Consider the following 22824-nt stretch of genomic DNA (forward strand, 5'->3'; position numbering starts at 1 on the left):
CATTTTTGATAAGCACAATAAATTACCCTTACAATGATATACAACACTTGGCAGTTCTTTCCAAAAATAAAACGAAAAAAAATAATCTTGATAAGGAATATTGAGCATTAAATCTGTGATAATATAAATTTTATTCCTTGTTATTGTAATAAATCCGACAACCTTTCACATACAAAGAGAAATTTAAAACCTCATTTCGTTTAAGTTTGAAAGAAAATGCAACCATTATCCATCTGTTGCAAAATCGAAAGTCATATATTTAGCTAATTTAAAAATAAATCCAGAAAAATAACATTACCAGACATCATGATTGTTTTATATCCAATAGTATCAGGATTTCAGAAAGTTGTGTCAAATTCAATGTTATCAGTTGTTTAGCAGAAAAGTACACACTGGCAAGATTTAGAAGCAATAAATTTATGTTTGTCAACAAGTAATATACCTCCCATACAACGTAAGTCTAACGATTTCATTACTTCCATTACAACCGAATTTGGCCGTCAAGTGCAAGAAACAAGATAAAGGAATCATCTGTGCGCTGATATGGCCTCCGTGACAAAATATAGATATTAGAACTAATAACAAACCTGAGTTTGATAAATTGTGGGAATAGCAGGTGGGTGTCAAAGGGATTGGCATAAAACAGAGAACACTTCAAGTATGGAATAAGACTGCACAAACACAGTCTTCAAGCAAGAAAAACAAATCAAAGGCAATCTGACAATATCATGTATACAGTTCAGGTATAAAACAATGTTTTGTATGAATTCCAAGAAATATGGCAAGTAATGATTTCAAATACAGCCCTAAATGCTTAAAGTGATAATCGTAATTTAAAATCATTACATACACATGTGATACAAAACAAACATAAATTTTGAGTATTAAACCTTTATAACTACTTACTTATAATGCATTTATGGAAAAAATAAATTTCTGATAACAAGATTGTAACTGTCTATGTTAGCTGAAAACACACTAATATCAAATAACTGGTGGGTCCTAAAAGATTTACAGTGATCAACTATTGTCTCATAAGGTAGAAATACCGCGTTTTCTGCACCTTTCTTTCAAATTAAACACATTATCCTTTACACGAACCATTGTTTTCAATATTTGTTCATCCTTTTGGTAAATTAAAACTATTATATTAATTGTGGTACATCTTATTTGGGAGTAATAAGAGTGCATCTTTAAGGTAAATATCCCTGGTGTAACAAGATATGAGGACTGTCTCATGAATTAGCTGTGTTTCATCCATCACTGGTCCAAATATTTGAGGCCCTCACAGGGCAAAAAAAAGTGTGCTGCACTTATGATCATGGACTTCAGTGCATCAAACATCCACATTAGATATACATGTGGAAGGAAACCAAATCTCAGGGACTTTGGCTTTAATGATAAACCAAAGAAACACAAAGGCTTTGCCAATGAAAGCCTGTAAATATTCATGAATGATTCCCTGAGACTTTCCAAACAACACATAAATAATGATGAAGTTGAAAAATGGCAAAGCAGTAAGACATGATTCAAGAATGAACAAATTCAAGGATGAACAAATGGCAAAACAATTAGACATAATTCAAGGGTGAACAAATGGCAAAACAATTAGACATAATTCAAGGGTGAACAAATGGCAAAATAATTAGACATAATTCAAGGATGAACAAATGGCAAAACAATTAGACATAATTCGAGGAAGAACAAATGGCAAAACAATTAGACATAATTCAAGGGTGAACAAATGGCAAAACAATATGACATTTATTCAAGGATGAACAAATGACAAAATAATAAGACATGATTCAAAGATGAATGAATGGCAAAACAAGACATGATCTAAGGATGAACAAATAACAAAATAATAAGACATGATTCAAGGATGAACAAATGGCAAAATAACAACAGTACATAATTTCACTTGGTATGTAGTGGACCTATACTGAAGAGAGGCCATCTGGGAAACTCCTTATGATGCAACCACTCAGGACACGACAGGATGTAGGTCCTAAACTAATGATCTCTTTCAAGAGCAGAACTAAGGTACATGAAGAATAAAATTATAGATATATACCTATAATTGTGGGAAATATTGCAAAGGTGAAGTCATCCTGGGTACATAATACGTTTAGTCAATATTAACTACATCCATTAATGAAATTTTCACCATGTAATTAATGACAAACCTCATCCAACCCGAGCTACTTAATAAGCATGTGAGCAGAACAGAGACTGTTGCATTATTGATATGGCAACAAGAGGGCCAAACAATAGGGGCAGAAAATCAATGCTACCTGGGTTCATGTATGAACTTCCACAACTTTTCAAAATCAAGTTTGAAACATTGATGATGCTTTTCTAGCTGTGAAAGGCAAAATCCAAAAGATCGATGTTCATTTTTGTTTAAATTTATTTATTTTTACAAGGATTGTGAAACAAGTTGTTGCAGCTTATATTTATCACTCTAAATTGCACAATGTTACGCAGGAGTGTGGTCTTATGTTGTGGGGGAAACCGGAGTTCCCTGAGAAAACCCACTTGTCCATCTTGGTGACCACAAACCAAACTCACATGCACCCAGGCTGGGAATTGAACCCAGGTCGCCTAGGTGAGAAGCGATGGCACTAACCAATGTGTCAACTGAACAACCCAATTTATATATAATGAAAACAGGGTTTACCTGGTTTTCAATGGAAGATAATAACTTGTTTGAAAGTCACAGGCAATAAGCTCTGTCCATGGATTAATAAAAAGATATGTGTATAACACCATAATGAGGAACTCAACAAATTGGTATCACTGATGCGTGAAACGCACCTAATCCATGTTACTGTCCTAATATAAATTATATAAACAACTGGATATTTGCCTTTAAGGTAGTGATAAGAAATTACATGCAAAACAGAAGTCTGTCTAGGCTACCTCTATCAAGTATCTTGAGAACAAATGCTGGTGTTTTTTCTTCATTTGTGCATGAGTGCGAGTTTTGTAAAACATCTTGAAAGGACCTGATAACAAAATTTCAAGATATAAATTTCAACATTTTGAAATGACAAAATCTATTAATTAAAAGGATATTTATAAGGCAAGTCTGTATATCAATATGTCTTAAGGTCAAAAACTGGTAAACAATTGGTAACAAATGCAGTTTCAATGGTCTTTAAATTGCTTAATGTCCCCGATGGCATATTTCTCACAAGTTTATACATTCTTTTATATATTTAAAAGGAGTGAGAATGATACCAAAGTACACATGTCTAGATAAACCGACATTAAACAGAGGACACGTTCAATGTAAATATTCCTTCATTAGGAAAGCAAATTTATTGGATTGTAATTTACGAGGATTACGGACCGATTTTGGTCATGTTTCTTTAAACTTTTTTTCATCAGGGTTATCATTTGACAGGCAAAGAGAGATATATGAGATAAGTTTTTTCAGGCCTTATCTCCGCGGAGATATCCGTACATTTAAGTTTTAATAACATTAACGTACCCAACACAAGAATTTGAAAATGGATCGAAACTTACAAATATCTGACCTTAGATCCTGTTCTATACATTAACATTTAAAACATGGTGAAAACAGAGTTCAGAACTTCTTACATAATTAAATGCAACATCTTGATTGGTAATTACGAATCAAATCTGTTCAATTTAACAATTTACACGCACAAATAATCATAATTCTTAATAACAATATAATAACCTGAATATACAGCATCTGTCACCTTAATTTGCCTATAAGAGATAGTCTTTCTCCAATTTTCCAATTTGGGCTGATAATAGAATCTTAGATTCAACTTGATTTGAAGTAATTGACTCTTTTCATGTGAAAATATCTAGCATTATCTCGCTATAAAAAGGGGCTACGTCTTTGAAACATGTAAATTTAGATAAATAAGAGCAAAGATACCACAATACTATCACCATTTATGGGAAACTTCACGATTTCAATACATTTAAGTGAAATTCAAGAGTCGGAGAGCGGAAAATAATTACAACACAATCACCGTGTATGATAAAATTTACATGTCTGACACTTCCATTATCACCGCAAATGATACGTGTTCACATTCTGATCTTGTCTCGCTTTGGAAAAAATATTTATAAATGAAGTTCTTGTTCAAAGACGATCTCTTTATAAAAGGAACAAAATCATAGAAACTTATCGCCCATTTATCATTCAAAATTAAGTTTTAATACAATCAAATTTGACAGAAAAAATGCTTTTGTGGAATAAAAATTGCACTGAAAACGGTTTGTATTTCATTTTTTCACAATATGCACTTGATAAATTTGATGTTAGTGTTTGTAAGGGGATCCATATGTTTGAATAAATTAAGGCAAAACTTCCAAATTCAAAACTTTAAAAACTTACAAAAAGTGTAGCAATAAAATAAATGCACTAAATGGCCTTTGCAACATGACCACAATATTTCATACAAACAATGGTACAATATAACAATGGTACAACATAATGATGGTACAACATACTGATGGTATAATATTATAATGGTACAACATAACAATGGAACAACATAATGATGGTACAACATACTGATGGTACAACATACTGATGGTACAACATACTGATGGTATAATATTATAATGGTACAACATAACAATGGAACAACATAATGATGGTACAACATACTGATGGTACAACATACTGATGGTACAACATAATGATGGTACAACATAATGATGGTACAACATAATGATGGTACAACATACTGATGGTACAAAATACTGATGGTACAACATAATGATGGTACAACATACTGATGGTACAACATAATGATGGTACAACATACTGATGGTATAATGGTACAACATAACATTGGTACTATGTAACAATGGTAATATGTAACGATGGTACAACATAATGATGATACAACATAACGATGGTACAACATAACAATGGTACAAATTATGGTTGGAGCAACATAACGATGGAGCACTGGTACAACATAATAATGGTAACATAATGATGGCACAACATAATGATGGTACAACATAACGATGGAACACCATAACTGTATGTGGTGATGACTATATAATTGTAAAGAAAACCAGAAACTTGTAACCTACTTGTACCAGAATCTTGTAACATAATGTACCAGAAACTTGTAACATAATGTACCAGAAACTTGTAACATAATGTAACAGAAACTTGTAACATAATGTAACAGAATCTTGTGACATAATTGTACCAGAAACTTGTGACATAATTGAACCAGAAACTTGTGACATAATTGTACCAGAATATTGTGACATAATTGAACCAGAAACTTGTGACATAATTGAACCAGAATCTTGTGACATAATTGTACCAGAATCTAGTAACATGATTGTACCAGAATCTAGTAACATAATTGTACCAGAATATTGTGACATAGTTGTACCAGAATCTTGTGACATATTTTTACCAGAATCTTGTGACATAATTGTACCAGCAAATTGTAACATGATTCTACTAGAAAGGTGTAACATAATTGTACCAGAAACTTGTAACATAATTGTACCAGGAACTTGTAACATATTTGTAGAATACATACGCTTGTGACATAATTGTACCAGGAACTTAGAAGTTGTTTAGCAGAAAAGTACACACTGGCAAGATCTAGAAGCAATAAATTTACATTTGCCAACAAGTAATATACCTCCCAAACAAGGTAAGTCTTACAATTTCATTACTTCCATTACGACCAAATTTGGCCGTCAAGTGCAAGAATCCAATTAAAGACTTATTTAAAATATGGCCATAAAGTCACAAAGATCGCTTGAGAAGGTTTTGATATCCTGAGACTTCCAAGCCTTCACTTTTGGAAGTTGTAGTATTTCCAAGGACTCAATTTTGGAAGTTTTCAACATTTTAAGGGAGTAATATACTTCCAATCTTACTTTGACGGAAGCCCTGTAAACTACGGGTATTCCTTTAACCAATATCAGATATGCCATCATATAACATTCAATATTGTCTGAAAATAGTTGTATTTACTGTGATTAATTCCTGAGTATTGAATCATTACAAAATATTATTCTTATATTAATAATAACTTATGATTATCTCCCTACCTATAGATAATTTTCATAACTGAACACTGTGAGTCAAATGATCGCAGATAAGACAAATTCTCCAAAGATTTTCTGTAGGGACTTGAAAATTAATAATCAAATTACATATGCATTAATTAACAATAATGGTTGCTGGAGTTATCTTAGACTGTGCCAGTAATTTCATAACTATTATCCTGACAGTTCAAACGCTCTTATGACAAGATGTAAGGCATGGCTTCGGGTTGATTTATGGTGAAAAAATTCAATATGTTTGCCTGAAATGAACGTTTATGGTAAACAGTGACAGTATGACATTTTTGTATGGTTACGCTGATAAATATAGCTCTGATTCCATTTACGGCTCTTAAGAATTAATAATTCATATTCTGAATGAAGTGTTTCAAGAACTTAAGGGTGAAAGCTTTTCTTTCTTTTTTTCGTATTCTTTGTAATACCATCATTATCAATACATTTATTCATACATGAAACCTTTATAACAGTGGTACAACATTATCATAATTTTCATTTTAAATTTGTTCATTGTTGATGGTATTTTGATGTATTTTGACTAAATATAACTGTGAACTTCAATACTAATGAAATCTTTTACATAAACCTATTAAATGATATAATGCCTAAATTATTCCAGCCCCGCCCCTCAGAGTATTATTATCCACAAATACGTAAAAAGAAGATAACTTACATGTTACAATGGCTGATGCGTAAATATCCTTAACTTGTACGCAAATATACTGTTATAACGTAACTTCGTCGTAAGCTCAAAAGTGAATTTAATCCAAATATTTTGAACAAATAGAAACAGCCACTTGTCTCAAAGTCACAAAGACTTGTATCACTTTCACAAAGCTCGCTTGAGAAGGTGTTTCAGTATTCTAATAATCGCAAATAAAACTTGAAATTCAAATAATTTTCAATTGATACACTTGAAGATGTTAACTAAATATTGTAACTGAATCAATTTACACAGTTTACACTAGGAATTAAATTTTCCTTTTGAAATTTCAATTTCTATAATCCAAGCCATATAAAACGTCTTTCACAGTGCACCGCAAAACATTAAATGTAAAATTAATTCCATCTTGATATTTTATCCAAAATACACTTTATACCAACAAAGCCTTCCAAATTCAGTATTATCCACAAAAAGTTTGTTTTCAAGAAAAGTTTTTGTTAACTATTATACACAGTTCATTATTAAACTTCTCAATTTCAAAACCACAATATTTTTATGTATTAAATCAAAAATTAACCCAGGTATACCACGTGAAAACTAGCTCCCACTGTAAACCAGTAACCAGCGTGTGATATGCACCCCAAATGCTAATACGGAGAATGAGCCAATATTTTCTGTTTTCAGATATTTTACAACTACTGTAAAGTCCACAGTTTTGTCACCACAGGGCCGCTCTATATTGACACAGCATGGATCGTTCTGTATAGACGCTGCATGTCACAGACGCGGGCTGTTCAATAATGACAGAGACGCAATAAATAGAACTACCTGATTTCACATCATTGTCTGCTTGGCAATTTTATCATTGCGCCTCCTCATTCAATCTCTTTACGATGACACCATGCTTGAAATTGGACCTGAAATTATTAGCTATAATATATTAACACACCTGATAAAACATTTATGGTAAGTGATATATGGTATATTAATAATAAGCCCCTCTTAAAATTGTGAATTTATCATATGACTGCAATTTCTGGATCTATTCATCTTTAATTTACAGTGAACTGCTGGATGATGTTATCATTAGAATAATCAAAATTGAGTTTGATAGGTGGCATTAAACTCGGTACATGTTGAATATTAGAACAAACAGGCTGTTCTTTATTTTCAGCGAATACAATAGTAAATTTGCATCACTTTAAATTTACATTTTAATTATTTTACTAAAACCTGTAAGACCGAAGAGAAATTTGGCAGTCTTTTACGGTTTTGCCCTTGTAAATTCAAAATCTTGATTTAAGAAATTGTTAGAGCCATATTTAACACCAAATGACTATTTTTCAACAGAGCATAAAAATTGAAGCACAGTAGTTTAAAAGCAATCGTCCTAACACTCATTACAACTTGGCTAAATTGCTATCGTCTAAAAAGCTTAACATTTATTCAATGGACAATTGAAAATTGCCATTTTAATGTTTGTAAGTTGCTTTCAAATTGAATTGCGTAAATTGAATTAAAGGTATTTGATGGCACCATTTTCAATTAATTGTAGGAAACATTATTGTCATTAAAGTTTCAACTTGCGGGGAAAATATATCTTTATTGAAAAGAGGTGAGTTTGAAAAATGAGATTTTGTTATAATTTTTAAAAAGATCAATTTAAGTTCATTATTCACCTCTTTAGGAATTCACAACAAATTAGTAGAAGGTCTTAACTGGTACAATTCTTTATTAGACTCTTAAAGAGAAATAATACGGCCCATTTTAAGGTTAAGTAATCATTTTTAATAATATCAATTTATATGTCTTCACACCAAGGAAGTTGGTTTAACATCATGGCCTCCACACTTCTGGTTTTTTTTTAGTCAGTGTGTGTTTACCATGCGACAAATTGCGTCATATATGCTATGTCGGAAGGCAACATTTTGCTTCGAATGAACACTTTAAACAAAAATGACTACACTATTTCTTCACTATTTTAAATGAAACATAGCGCAGTCTACGCCGCGTACGGAGCCCTGCCTTCGGTCTTTAACCAGAGTTTGATTGAGTTTTCAGTTTCCTAAAACACTTCGACAAACCTTTTCACAAAACCTCTGTCTGACAGAGCACTGTCAAAACATAAGTTTGAAAACAGGTTTGTCAAAGTGTTTGTTGAAACTAATCACCTTATCAAACTCCGGTAATAAAAGAGGGCAGGGCTCTTTAAGCGGCATAGACTGCCCTTTGTTTCATTTTAAATGGTGTAGTAAAAGAAAAGTTATCTTTGTTTTAAGTCTTCATTTAAAGCAAAATGTTGCCTTCCAACATAGCTTTTATGATGTAATTTATCATGTGGTATACACACACTGTAAGTAGTACAAAAACAAAATTAATTTGTCCACTCATACATTTAGAAGAATTACCACTTTTTTGCTAACTAGAAGAACTTGCTGGGTAGCTGATCACCAGGACTTCTGAAACAATAACGCTATCTTAACCGTTTTAATAACTTAATACAACATTTAATTTTGTAGATAGAAGAGAAATGGTCTTATTTGAACTAAAATAGATCAGCCTTCTAATGTAAAAATGTTTTTGACTTTTCAATTTTACAAACATTATATGCTTTATATGACGTAGATATATGCCTGAAATACTAGAGCTGACATAAATTCACCAGTACAATTGCTTTGTGGTGATTGTCAGAATCATGGGCTAATGACATACATTGGCTTATGATGTACATTGGCTTATGATGTACATTTTACTTATGATGTACAGTGCCTTATAATATATTTGGCTTATGATGTATGATGGCTTGAGGTGTTTGTTTATGATGTATGTTGGTTCATCATATGTGTTGGTTTATCATGTGTGTTGGTTTATGAAGTGTGTTGGTTTATAATGTGTGTTGGTTTATTGTGTGTGTTGGTTTATGGTGTGTGTTGGTTTATGATGTGTGTTGGTTTATTGTGTGTGTTGGTTTATGATGTGTGTTGGTTTATGATGTGTGTTGGTTTATGAAGTGTGTTGGTTTATGAGTGTTGGTTTATGAAGTGTGTTGGTTTATTATGTGTGTTGGTTTATGGTGTGTGTTGGTTTATGATGTGTGTTGGTTTATGATGTGTGTTGGTTTATGGTGTATGTTGGTTTATAATGTATGTTGGTTAATGATGTGTGTTGGTTTATAATGTGTGTTGGTTTATGATGTGTGTTGGTTTATTGTGTGTGTTGGTTTATGATGTGTGTTGGTTTATGGTGTGTGTTGGTTTATTGTGTGTGTTGGTTTATGATGTGTGTTGGTTTATGGTGTGTGTTGGTTTATGATGTGTGTTGGTTTATGGTGTGTGTTGGTTTATAATGTGTGTTGGTTTATTGTGTGTGTTGGTTTATGATGTGTGTTGGTTTATGATGTGTGTTGGTTTATTATGTGTGTTGGTTTATGATGTGTGCTGGTTTATGACGTATGTTGGTTTATTATGTGTGTTGGCTTGTGATGTGTGTTGGTTTATGATGTGTGTTGGTTTATGATGTGTGTTGGTTTATAATGTGTGTTGGTTTATGATGTGTGTTGGTTTATGAGTGTTGGTTTATGAAGTGTGTTGGTTTATAATGTGTGTTGGTTTATTGTGTGTGTTGGTTTATGAGTGTTGGTTTATGAAGTGTGTTGGTTTATAATGTGTGTTGGTTTATGGTGTATGTTGGTTTATGATGTGTGTTGGTTTATAATGTGAGTTGGTTTATGATGTGTGTTGGTTTATGGTGTGTGTTGGCTTATAATGTGTGTTGGTTTATAATGTGTGTTGGTTTATGATGTGTGTTGGTTTATGATGTGTGTTGGTTTATAATGTATGTTGGTTTATGGTGTATGTTGGTTTATAATGTATGTTGGTTAATGATGTGTGTTGGTTTATAATGTGTGTTGGTTTATGATGTGTGTTGGTTTATTGTGTGTGTTGGTTTATGATGTGTGTTGGTTTATGGTGTGTGTTGGTTTATTGTGTGTGTTGGTTTATGATGTGTGTTGGTTTATGGTGTGTGTTGGTTTATGATGTGTGTTGGTTTATGGTGTGTGTTGGTTTATTGTGTGTGTTGGTTTATGATGTGTGTTGGTTTATGATGTGTGTTGGTTTATGAAGTGTGTTGGTTTATGATGTGTGTTGGTTTATGGTGTATGTTGGTTTATTGTGTGTGTTGGTTTATGATGTGTGTTGGTTTATGAAGTGTGTTGGTTTATGAAGTGTGTTGGTTTATGATGTATGTTGGTTTATTGTGTGTGTTGGTTTATAATGTGTGTTGGTTTATGGTGTGTGTTGGTTTATGATGTGTGTTGGTTTATGGTGTATGTTGGTTTATTGTGTGTGTTGGTTTATGATGTGTGTTGGTTTATGAAGTGTGTTGGTTTATGAAGTGTGTTGGTTTATGATGTGTGTTGGTTTATTGTGTGTGTTGGTTTATAATGTGTGTTGGTTTATGGTGTGTGTTGGTTTATGATGTGTGTTGGTTTATGGTGTGTGTTGGTTTATGATGTGTGTTGGTTTATGGTGTGTGTTGGTTTATGATGTGTGTTGGTTTATGATGTCTGTTGTCTATGATGTTTGTTGGCTTATGTGTGTTGGTTTATGAGTGTTGGTTTATGAAGTGTGTTGGTGTATGGTGTGTGTTGGTTTATGGTATGTGTTGGTTTATGATGTGTGTTGGCTTATTGTGTGTGTTGGTTTATGATGTGTGTTGGTTTATGTGTGTTGGCTTATCATGTTTTTGGCTTATGAGGTATGTAGGCTTATGATGTGTGTTGGCTTATCATGTTTTTGGCTTATGATGTATGTTGCTTATGTGTGTTGGCTTGTGATGTATGTTGGTTTTATGATGTATGTTGGCTAATGTGTGTTGGCTTATCATGTTTTTGACTTATGATGTATGTTGGATTACGTGTGTTGGCTTACCATGTTTATGACTTATGATGTATGTTGGCTTATGTGTGTTGGTTTATGATGTGTGTTGGTTTATGGTGTATGTTGGTTTATTGTGTGTGTTGGTTTATGATGTGTGTTGGTTTATGGTTTGTGTTGGTTTATGATGTGTGTTGGTTTATGATGTGTGTTGGTTTATGATGTGTGTTGGTTTATGGTGTGTGTTGGTTTATGATGTGTGTTGGTTTATGATGTGTGTTGGTTTATGGTTTGTGTTGGTTTATGATGTGTATTGGTTTATGATGTGTGTTGGTTTATGATGTGTGTTGGTTTATGGTTTGTGTTGGTTTATGATGTGTGTTGGTTTATGGTTTGTGTTGGTTTATGATGTGTGTTGGTTTATGACGTATGTTGGCTTATGGTGTATGTTGGTTAATGATGTGTGTTGGTTTATGATGTGTGTTGGTTTATGATGTGTGTTGGTTTATGGTGTGTGTTGGTTTATGATGTGTGTTGGTTTATGATGTGTGTTGGTTTATGATGTGTGTTGGTTTATAATGTGTGTTGGTTTATGGTGTATGTTGGTTTATGATGTGTATTGGTTTATGATGTGTGTTGGTTTATGGTTTGTGTTGGTTTATGATGTGTATTGGTTTATGATGTGTGTTGGTTTATGGTTTGTGTTGGTTTATGATGTGTATTGGTTTATGATGTGTGTTGGTTTATGGTTTGTGTTGGTTTATGATGTGTGTTGGTTTATGACGTATGTTGGCTTATGGTGTATGTTGGTCAATGATGTGTGTTGGTTTATGATGTGTGTTGGTTTATGATGTGTGTTGGTTTATGATGTGTGTTGGTTTATGGTGTGTGTTGGTTTATGATGTGTGTTGGTTTATGATGTGTGTTGGTTTATGACGTATGTTGGCTTATGGTGTATGTTGGTTAATGATGTGTGTTGGTTTATGATGTGTGTTGGTTTATGATGTGTGTTGGTTTATGATGTGTGTTGGTTTATGGTGTGTGTTGGTTTATGATGTGTGTTGGTTTATGATGTGTGTTGGTTTATGATGTGTGTTGTCTATGATGTTTGTTGGTTTATGAGTGTTGGTTTATGAAGTGTGTTGGTTTATGATGTGTGTTGGTTTATGGTGTGTGTTGGTTTATGATGTTTGTTGGTTTATGGTGTGTGTTGGTTTATGATGTTTGTTGGTTTATGAGTGTTGGTTTATGAAGTGTGTTGGTTTATGATGTGTGTTGGTTTATGATGTGTGTTGGCTTATGATGTGTGTTGGTTTATGGTTTGTGTTGGTTTATAATGTATGTTGATCTATGATGTGTGTTCTCTTATGATGCAAATTGGCTTATAATGTAGGTTAATTAATGGTGTACCTTGGTTTATGATGCATGTTGGTATATTATGTACGTTGGCTTATGATGCATGTTGGTTTATCATTAACATTGCCTTATGTTGTATGATGGCTTATGATGTATGTTGGCTTATGATGTATGTTGGCTTATGTGTGTCGTCTATGATGTATGTTGGCTTATGTGTGTTGGCTTATCATGTTTTTGACTTATCATGTATGTTGGCTTATGTGTGTTGGCTTATGATGTATGCTGGCTTATGCGTGTTGGCTTATGATGTATGTTGGCTGATGTGTATTGGCTTATGATGTATGTTGGCTTATGCGTATTGGCTTATGATGTATGTTGGCTTATGTGTGTTGGCTTATGATGTATGTTGGGTGATGCATATTGGCTTATGATGTATGTTGGCTTATGTGTGTTGGCTTATGATGTATGTTGGCTGATGCGTATTGGCTTATGATGTATATTGGCTTATGTGTGTTGGCTTATGATGTATGTTGGCTGATGCGTATTGGCTTATGATGTATGTTGGCTTATGCGTATTGGCCTATGATGTATGTTGGCTGATGCGTATTGGCTTATGATGTATGTTGGCTGATGCGTATTGGCTTATGATGTATGTTGGCTTATGCGTGTTGGCTTATGATGTATGTTGGCTGATGCGTATTGGCTTATGATGTATGTTGGCTTATGTGTGTTGGCTTATCATGTTTTTGACTTATGATGTATGTTGGCTTATGATGTATGTTGGCTTATAATGTTTTTTGGCTTATGATGTATGTTGGCTTATATGTTGGCTTATAATGTATGTTGCCTTGAAGACCCCCACAATGACACCAATGTTATGACACTACATTCTGCATGGTTTGAGTTGCAGACAATGTTAATGATTTTGCATGAAACCTACTAAGGCAACACCAAAGCTATCCAAATACCTTGACTTTCTTTCATTTGATAAATAGATGAGCTTAAAAATATGTTACCTCATGAAGTTTGCAAGATTGGTCACCATCTACATATTTTCAAGTGGTTCATACTGGAACTGTGATTGTCTGAAAGAGAAAAAATATTTGATATATTTATATGTCTACATCAACATCATCAAACATTAAATGAATATTATCATTACCATACTCCGCAGACACAACCCTGTCCAACTCCTCACCACTCAACTACCTATTCTGAAATATCCCCTTACCCTCCTGATATGAAAGTAAAAAGTTAACATTAAAATCTATGCAAACTTCACAGCCACAATTCAACATTTGGACTACAACTTTTTAAATATTACGCCTAACTTGATAATTTTTAGTGACTTCCTTTCCCTGTTTTGAAGATAAGAATATTAAAACATTTTGTTTAAGAAATGTTCATTCCTCAAGGGTGTTTACTTTTGGGTGGGAGTGGGTGGGGTATACCATGTATTTCTGGTTGTTTTTTTCAAATGCAACACAATAGAGGTCATTCAATGAAGATTAGGGATGAACACGGTACCACAGTGATATTATAAAGATGTCACCATAAATTAATCTTTTGTATGCTTTCCCATACAAATACTTTTGAATTAAATATTGTTCATAAAATTGTCTCCAATTATGGATGTCAACAGATTTTTTTTTGCACCTGGCAATTTGCAGTTAGCTCTCTTTTCAATTATCATAATATAAATAAGTTTAAACTGGATACATACAATGTAGTTCCAATAATATACCAGCACACGACTTCACGGTTTTCTGTCATGATTAAAATCAAACGGTTTTACATATTTGTCAATGGATATATGATGGGATGGCATAACATTTCACTATTCATTAAAATAATTTCACCAGGCTCTGCTAATGGTGTATCAGTTAGAGGCAGGTACGATTATAAAAGGCAACAGATTTGATTAGAGACAATTCAATAAATTCCTTAATTAAATATATACAATACAGTCATGAGCACAAAATATTAAAGAATTCGGCTAAAACATGGTATTGGTGCTGATCAGGTTTTTTTATGTTGCCCGTATATCAATGGCACAGAAAATATATGCAAAATAGGAACTAATTTTAAAGATTAACTAGACTTGCAGTTACCTATCTCACTTTTCGGAATATTTCAAGAGGTTAGTATTACCCATTCTTAAGATATGCATTCAAACATGCTCCAAACATGGCTATTTTTTAGCATTATGCACCAGTCAAATGTAACCACGGCTGGCCCAGGTCCGGGGAATAGCGGGAACTTTGACTTTCGGTCCAGCAAATCTCAGGTAAAATTCCCGTCCTGCGGAGACAAACTGCTGGTAAAATTCCCGGCCAACTGCCCCTGCACCCCTGGATACCTTAAAACAAAACCACCGCATTTAATCCGAACTGTGGGGCCACATGGATGGTAAAAACACGGCCCATTGCCCCCGCTATCTCCAGTATACCCCTGGACCCGGTGGGGCCGTGTTTAAAATTAACTGGTGCATTATGCAGTCTCGCTTGAAAAAAATAAATATAACAAGTACAAAATAATAACTATAAGAAATATTATATTATTGGTATGGTTTAATACAGACTTCTGTCCTGTAAGTTTTGCTGCTTGAATTTAGAAAATCGGTCATAAATTATGGATTAAAATAAAAAATACTATCAGCAGAGGTTTTGTTTAAACACTAAAAATCAAACATAATTGTACTGTGCATGTGCCCATTTTGTCTGTACAGAACCTGGACAGGGAATGCATCAAAAAGAAAAGTTGTTATTGTGAGAAAGCCATCCAGCTTTGACCAGACCACAAACTCATATGCCTTGCTTTCCTTTCTTAATTTCTTTGTCTTCAGTAAAATTGGCAATTTTACTAGACTTGGCTGGTGGAACAGACAGACAGAGCTGATGGGCCAGTGGGACTTGGGGGCCAGATCGGTTTTGGACAACTCTGAAAACTCCATAGTGGTATAGGTCACAGATTCTAGCCCCAAAACGAAGTCATGGCTTATCATTATGGACACCAGTACTGCCTGTGATTATAGGTTTAAAGTATTAGCCATGTAATACACCTCCGGAAACATTGCGTAACATCGACATATATCGCCACTCGCCGTAACAGATCATGACGAACATCGGGCGTATTCGGCCTGTACAAGATATTGCTATTTTTAGAAACAGAAGGTATTTCCCCGCTATTCATAGGTCAATAATGGAAATTCTACATTGTAGTTTTTGGAAACTCGGTGATGTTTTCTCATGAATATACGTTTAAAATAAATAAACACTAAAAGTGCACGCTGACAGTTGATTACAATACATCTAACAATTTGAGTCATTACAGTAAAACATGGATTAGAAGTGAATTATACGCGTAAGAGAAGATTTTCTGTCGAAAAAACGAACTGTCAACAATCAGCATGAAACTGGGATATCCAGATATTCGTATCAAAGGGCTATGAATGTAAGTATCCTTGAGCAGTTTTGTACGTTGATGTGTTCAAAAACGTTTGTTTTTTAATTTATCTTTGGAATTCTTAAATCATTTTTATTAGCTAAATGTTAAGACAACATGTTCATATTTTTACATGTACTTATGTACATGTTACATATTTTTAAAATATAAAATTTACATGTACTTATGTACATGTTACATATTTTTAAATGTACTTATGTACATTATTTATGTATATGATATGAGAATGTTATCTTTAATTTGATTGTTTTATCTTAGAAAAATATTAGACTTAAAATTGTGTGTAAAAATGATGTGTTTTGGTACGTGCCCAATTTTAACATACCATAATTAATACATGTACATACCCGTTATTTGTTTACAAAATGCAGATTTTCAAAATGAACCTGTGAGAAAAATTTGTACGTGTTTTGGGGCTTGAGGCCACGACTGCTTGGACACTAGCGACATTCATTAATTTGCTTGGTGTAGGTCTCGTTAAAACCCCAGACAGTCGTGAATCATTTTTAACCATATGCACAACAACTACACATTTGTTCCTACCAACCCTTACTCTTGGCTAAAACGGATATTAGTGCAGAATATAAAATTAATACATGTGCATTTGTATTTTACTGTTGTAGTTTCTGCTGGTTGATAATCAGAAGTATAATTTCTTTCAGACAGGAAAATGACTGAATATTACTAAGTCAACAACACTGGGTTATGAAGAATTCCAGGCTGCATTAAATACTATGTTGGATCATTGAGAGCGGATTTGACAGCCATGTCTATCCACAAGGCAGTTGCATCTGATAGAGATGATGTGAGTATTTCATATAAAACATATTTGACTTGGTTTTTGTTTTTATTAACACACTGTATTCAATAATCAAGTGGTGGTGGTGGTGGTGGTTGTGATGATGATGATGATGATGATGATGATGATGATGATGATGATGATGATGATGATGATGATGATGATGATGATGATGGTGGTGGTGATGATGATGATGACTAAGATTGATAAATTTAATATTTTTCTTTATATATACATGTATGTACCAGCTTGTTGTTGTTGTTTTTTAATAATGTCGAGAAATATTAAACTGTTTATATTTTATTTTGTATATGTATGGCAGTATAATTATCTATACTAATTAGTTAGAAAGGCTTTAAACTTTTTTCCTTTACAGCACCTAACATTCTAGATGGGTAAAGTACCTGAAGGGGCATGAAAACCAAATCAGCATTGACTCAGCATTGAGTAGTTATCATCTGTGCACGCACTACAAGTACAAATGCATGGGAACAGACCAAACTTCAAATGTTGGAGAGTGAAGAATTATTGTGAAAAAATCTAAATGTTAGAATACCAATGACAAAATAAAACAGATAGACATCGATTTACCCACAGAGAGTGTTTATATGTTATAATATTAAAATAACATTAGTTGAGAACTTTCACTCTGACATTTTGCATGGGCATTTCCGCCTGCTTAGTATTCTTGTTTCTTCACATATTTTAGTTTAAAAGTACACGCATTCTTTTTAACTCTGTATTCTGAGTTAGAATTATAAGTAAAATTCATTTATTTGAGAGAGTACATTTTATGAATAAGTCCAATTAAGCTTTATACATTTTCACAAGAAAAATGTTGATTTTTAAGCATTTTATTAGCTATAAAAATGTATGGTTACATGACATTATGTATATTTTCTTCAGAACTGGACGGTAAACTATCATAAATTGTCTTTTAAATTGTTCAATAGACATCATAGATAATATTTAAAATGATTTCAGCAGCTTGCCTTATAATTAACATTTTTTCTATGAATTTTATAAAACTGCTATATATTTTCAAACATCGAAAAACTGCTCTTTTCCGAAGACTCACAAGATCAATCAAAATAATTTATTTTTCATGTGTATCAATAATGTGTTCGTTTGAACTTTAGTTTTCTGTTAACTGAAGTTTATTTAATCAGAAACTGTTGTGTTTATATCATAATCTCTGATAATGAGAAAAAAAAAAAAATAGAAAGAATATTTACTTGTCGCTCTTTGTAGCCCTTGGAGTTTGGGGGTGGGTGTAATGAAACATAAATGACTTTTTTAATTCACGGTAAAAAATCTTCAAAATTTGGATAAAAGTCCCATAATGTACCATGATTATATGAGAACTATGTTGTCGGTTAAAGCTTTTATAAAAGTGTGTATTACGCGGCTAATACCTTAAAAGTGATTCAATAAGCTACTTGCATAAAAAGTAATCAAGCTATATTGGTATAGTTAACATGACTAAATGTTTTTATACAACTAATTACAAAGAGCTTTACCAGAACAGTTCCAGTGATTGCATCACTCTGCAAAGAGTAAACTGGTAATGGACTGTGAAACTAAATTGAAGGTTGGACTTTCAAATATCAAATAAATATTGCCTAAACATACTTACTGTATTAACTATTAGTTTCAAAAACAATATTTTAACTACTCAAAATTAACAATTTGAAATTTTGATCTTACAAAACATGTTTTGATAACATGACCAAAAAAATACTATAGCTACATGTGTATGAAAATATCTCGACTAGACTTCTGAAGTTCAATTTGAATTTTCAAGCACACTTTCAAAAATTCATTTCCAGTTCACTAAGAAACCCTATGCAAACTTTTAAATATTTTAACCTGTATAATAATATCAGACTTGTATTTAGATTTGTATTTAGGGAGTAATGCAAACAGTCTATCTCTGTAGTATGACCTTGCGCAAAATGAGCCATATACCCTTAACTAAAAGACTAGCTCATCGACATTTATAATATTTGAACAGCAAAATTGTTCATAATTTGGTCCAATTTTCCTGAAATCTATCTCCCACTAATATCAATATCGCTTACCTTAAATCTTCAATGTTATCAAAGGGGGTATGAATAATTAAGCACCAAATTTGACATAACAGAATTTGGACAAGGACATAACACTCAATACAATTTGAGGAGAAATGAAATATCTACAAGAATGTTGAACTTTTCAAATACATAGTCAGAAATCCTACATTTTCTTCTTTTAAAATAACAAGTGCAGTCAGTGTTACAAAGAACCTGAGGGACCAAAGAGTAACCAAGCCTCATATGCTGTTGTGTTTTTAAAGGTCCAAACAATTATAAAGGCTGGAGTTAAATGACTTGGTCAACTTGCGAATATCACTGGTAACATGTGTGCCAAGTTTCATAAATATCTTGAGCAATTTTTGCATGCTGTCAACAGTGTTGACGACGATGACACGAAGTCTATCACAATAGCTCTACTGTATTTCTTAAAAAAAAACAAACAGACATGTTGTTATATTAGGACATAAACAGGCTTTCAAGTGACTAATAACAAAAAAGTAGGGATAAAAGTAGGATATTTTTGAAAAAGAAGGGAAAAATAGGGACATTAAGAGCAAAAAGAAGGGATAGTAGGTCTCTTTGCTTACACCTTTGGAACCAAATAAACGACTTCTAAACCTATTCATCAATTGTAATGTACATGTAGTTATCTTTGCTTAGAAACCAGTGATTCAAGAGGGATTCAGCCACAGGATGAGGAGATGAACCTGGAATTGGTGTCTCTGACTTGTCAACATGCAACACTTATTTTCATCATAGAACCTCTCTTACAGCACTGGAGACCTACTGCATCAAACATATCTTTCAAACATTCAAGAAATGGCTTCTTATCAAAATCAAGATATAGATTATTTCAATTAATGCATTTAATTAAAACTTTTCTATATTTTCTCGAACTATTTTTACAAAAAAGTAGGGATAGTAGGGCTTTTTTCAAGAAAAAGTAGGGAAAAGTAGGAGCCTAACATAAAAGTAGGGAAAAGAAGGGCCGCTTGAAAGTCTGCATATACCATAACTAGAGCTGTCAAAGAACAGGAATGATACGACCTGTACTTTATGGTGTTAAACCCATGTACCAAACCCATGCACCAAACATAATTTAAAAAGGGGCTATAACTCTGTCAAACATAAGTACATTTTAACCAAAGTAGAACTAAACCTGTACTTACAATAGTATTAAACCTGTATACCAAAACTTATTTAAATCCATTGTACTTGTCGTAAGTTATTGTTCCAAGTTGATAAGGGGATATAACTCTGTCAATAAAAAATTGCCAGTAATCCGAAGTCAATTCTGACCTGTATTTTATAGTGTTAACAATTGTGTAACAAAAATCATTTCAATTTGTCAAATCTTTCAAGAGTTATTCTCCAGTTATTGTATTTTCGGCAAGTCAAAAATGAAAAGGTGCCATAACTCTGTCAATAATTACATGTAGCAGTTTGTGGCCAGAGTACAACATTAACTTTATTTTATGACGTTTAACATGTGTATCAATAATTACGGTAAACAAATCTGTCGAACCTTTCATGATTTATCGTCCAGACAAAACCAACAGACCAAATGAATGTAAATCTTATTTATAGGATCTAAGCCAGACACCCTACGCTTTACGAAACTGAAATAAGACAAACTTCAGCAAAAGGCCTTAGTTACAAAGACTTTTCTGCATACTTATTGTGGGAGAAATAATCATATTAATTTTTACATGACATTTTTCTTCCCCGTTCTATCGTCTTGCATTAAGTAATACCATTTATTGAATCTTTAAAGCATCTTCAAGAGTCAAATACGCATTGAAGATATTTATTAAAAGAATTAGAAAAATCAAAGGAGTATTTTCTATCATTTGACAGGGAGGTGAAGAAATGATGGGAATGGATTTGGTTAAAGACCACTTCACTATACAATTTGACCCCCTGCTTTGTGCATTTATTATCTTACCATGTGTGCTTATTATGGTTGTAAATTTTAGATGTTATCGAGTGTACATTGTGTTTTATCAAAAATATTTTATTTTTGAATAAGTTGGCATATCTTATCATATATTAATGAAACAATGATCAAATCAAAAAGATGAAATTGATGATTTAAAAAAAGTATTTTTTTTTGAATTTCTGATGGGGAAAATTATACCTGATGTATCAAAAATTAAATTGAGAACACAAGGCCATAGGTGTAACTCTTGAAAGGAAAGATAAGGCATACATAATGACATTTAAGACACATTAATTTCCTTCATGCTGAAAATATAAAAGTCAATTTTGAATTTTCAAGCGTCAATTTTGCGCAATTTCAAGCGAAATTTAAGAAACCAATTACCCACACATGTCATGCCAAAAATCATTAAGGAGCATTAAAGGTGAGGGTTTCACGCTATCTGCCAGCAATGCTAATCATACTGGCGTATTTGACACTTATTCTTTAACTTTGTGCCCAGTTAATAGAGTCTGACACTTTAAGCCTCTCCATCTTTGAATGGGCATCGAAATTAAAACTATGAGCTCCATGACACTGAGTTTTACAACTGGATTCTGACTGAATTGGTCAAATTCGTGAGGCACAATATTATTTAACTGAAAAATATAATTTCATTGATCAAATTGATTTATACTATGCCCTGACATTGAAATAACTAATAAGCATGATGATTGCCATACATATACACATCTGATCATTGCTATGAATTTATTATTACTTTTATTTTAAAAAAGAATTAATGATTGCTAACCCCAATTCAACATAAGAAATATACAATACATATTTGTCTCCCTTTTTAAGAAAAACCGCAAAACAAAATGGGGCTTGGGCATATGCTACATACCGTATTTTCTAAAAACTATTTTTCTGTCCTATTTAATTTTCTTTATCTCAAACAATCAATAAATAAGTGAGGGGTTATGTGGTTAAAATTTTACCTTATTTCAAATTTCTTATGTTAACATATGCCTCACACATTATTAATACTTGTAACACTTTCTTATTGCAAAAGCAACAAAATACATGTAGCCCATTTTTTCCATATTTGGCAGTTTCTGCCACAGATTTTGGAAAGAAACACTGTTTAACATATCTGTTCTAAACAGCCACCTACAATTTTTTGCAATAAAAAGTAATTTTATATAAGTCACAAATATATGACAAATGTGTATGATAAGATTTATTAAAAGTCAGCAAGACATATACAGAAAACAAACTCAAATAAGCCTTTCAAACCGACTGCAAATGACATATGGTATAATATCAACAAATGTAAATCTAGCTGCATTGAAGATAAAAGTTGATTGGTTAAGATTATACATACATGTATACAACTTAACAAGAGCTTTGATAAGTATTCTAATCTTACCGGAATGCATCCTAGGCACCCCAGCGTATCATAAGGGTGCTTTAAAATAATGAGGCAAAAGTGTGACATAGGGGTTGAAAATTCAAACCCAGTTTTCATGATTGTCACCTATTTTACATGAAAGGAAACACTTTAAATTGCACAG

The 22824-nt window shown here is 32.8% G+C and overlaps 1 protein-coding gene across 3 annotated transcripts in view; it reads right to left on the reverse strand.

Moving 5' to 3' along the window:
* The window catches only part of LOC128238522 (uncharacterized), a 69587-nt gene that overhangs the window by 38223 nt on the left and 8540 nt on the right, over positions 1 to 22824 (reverse strand). Inside the window, exons 1-3 of one of the 3 annotated variants that reach the window (XM_052954518.1) lie at positions 14007 to 14050; positions 9166 to 9216; positions 7586 to 7674 (exon numbers count right to left, since the gene is read on the reverse strand). The gene's annotated coding sequence lies outside the window, so the exon portion shown is untranslated. Of the gene's footprint in view, positions 1 to 6766; positions 7521 to 7585; positions 7675 to 9165; positions 9217 to 14006; positions 14076 to 22824 lie in introns of those variants that run through there. The other 2 variants (XM_052954519.1, XM_052954517.1) reach the window with 2 other exon arrangements.

Source organism: Mya arenaria, chromosome 6 (genome assembly GCF_026914265.1).
Source record: "Mya arenaria isolate MELC-2E11 chromosome 6, ASM2691426v1".
Lineage (NCBI taxonomy): Eukaryota > Metazoa > Mollusca > Bivalvia > Myida > Myidae > Mya > Mya arenaria.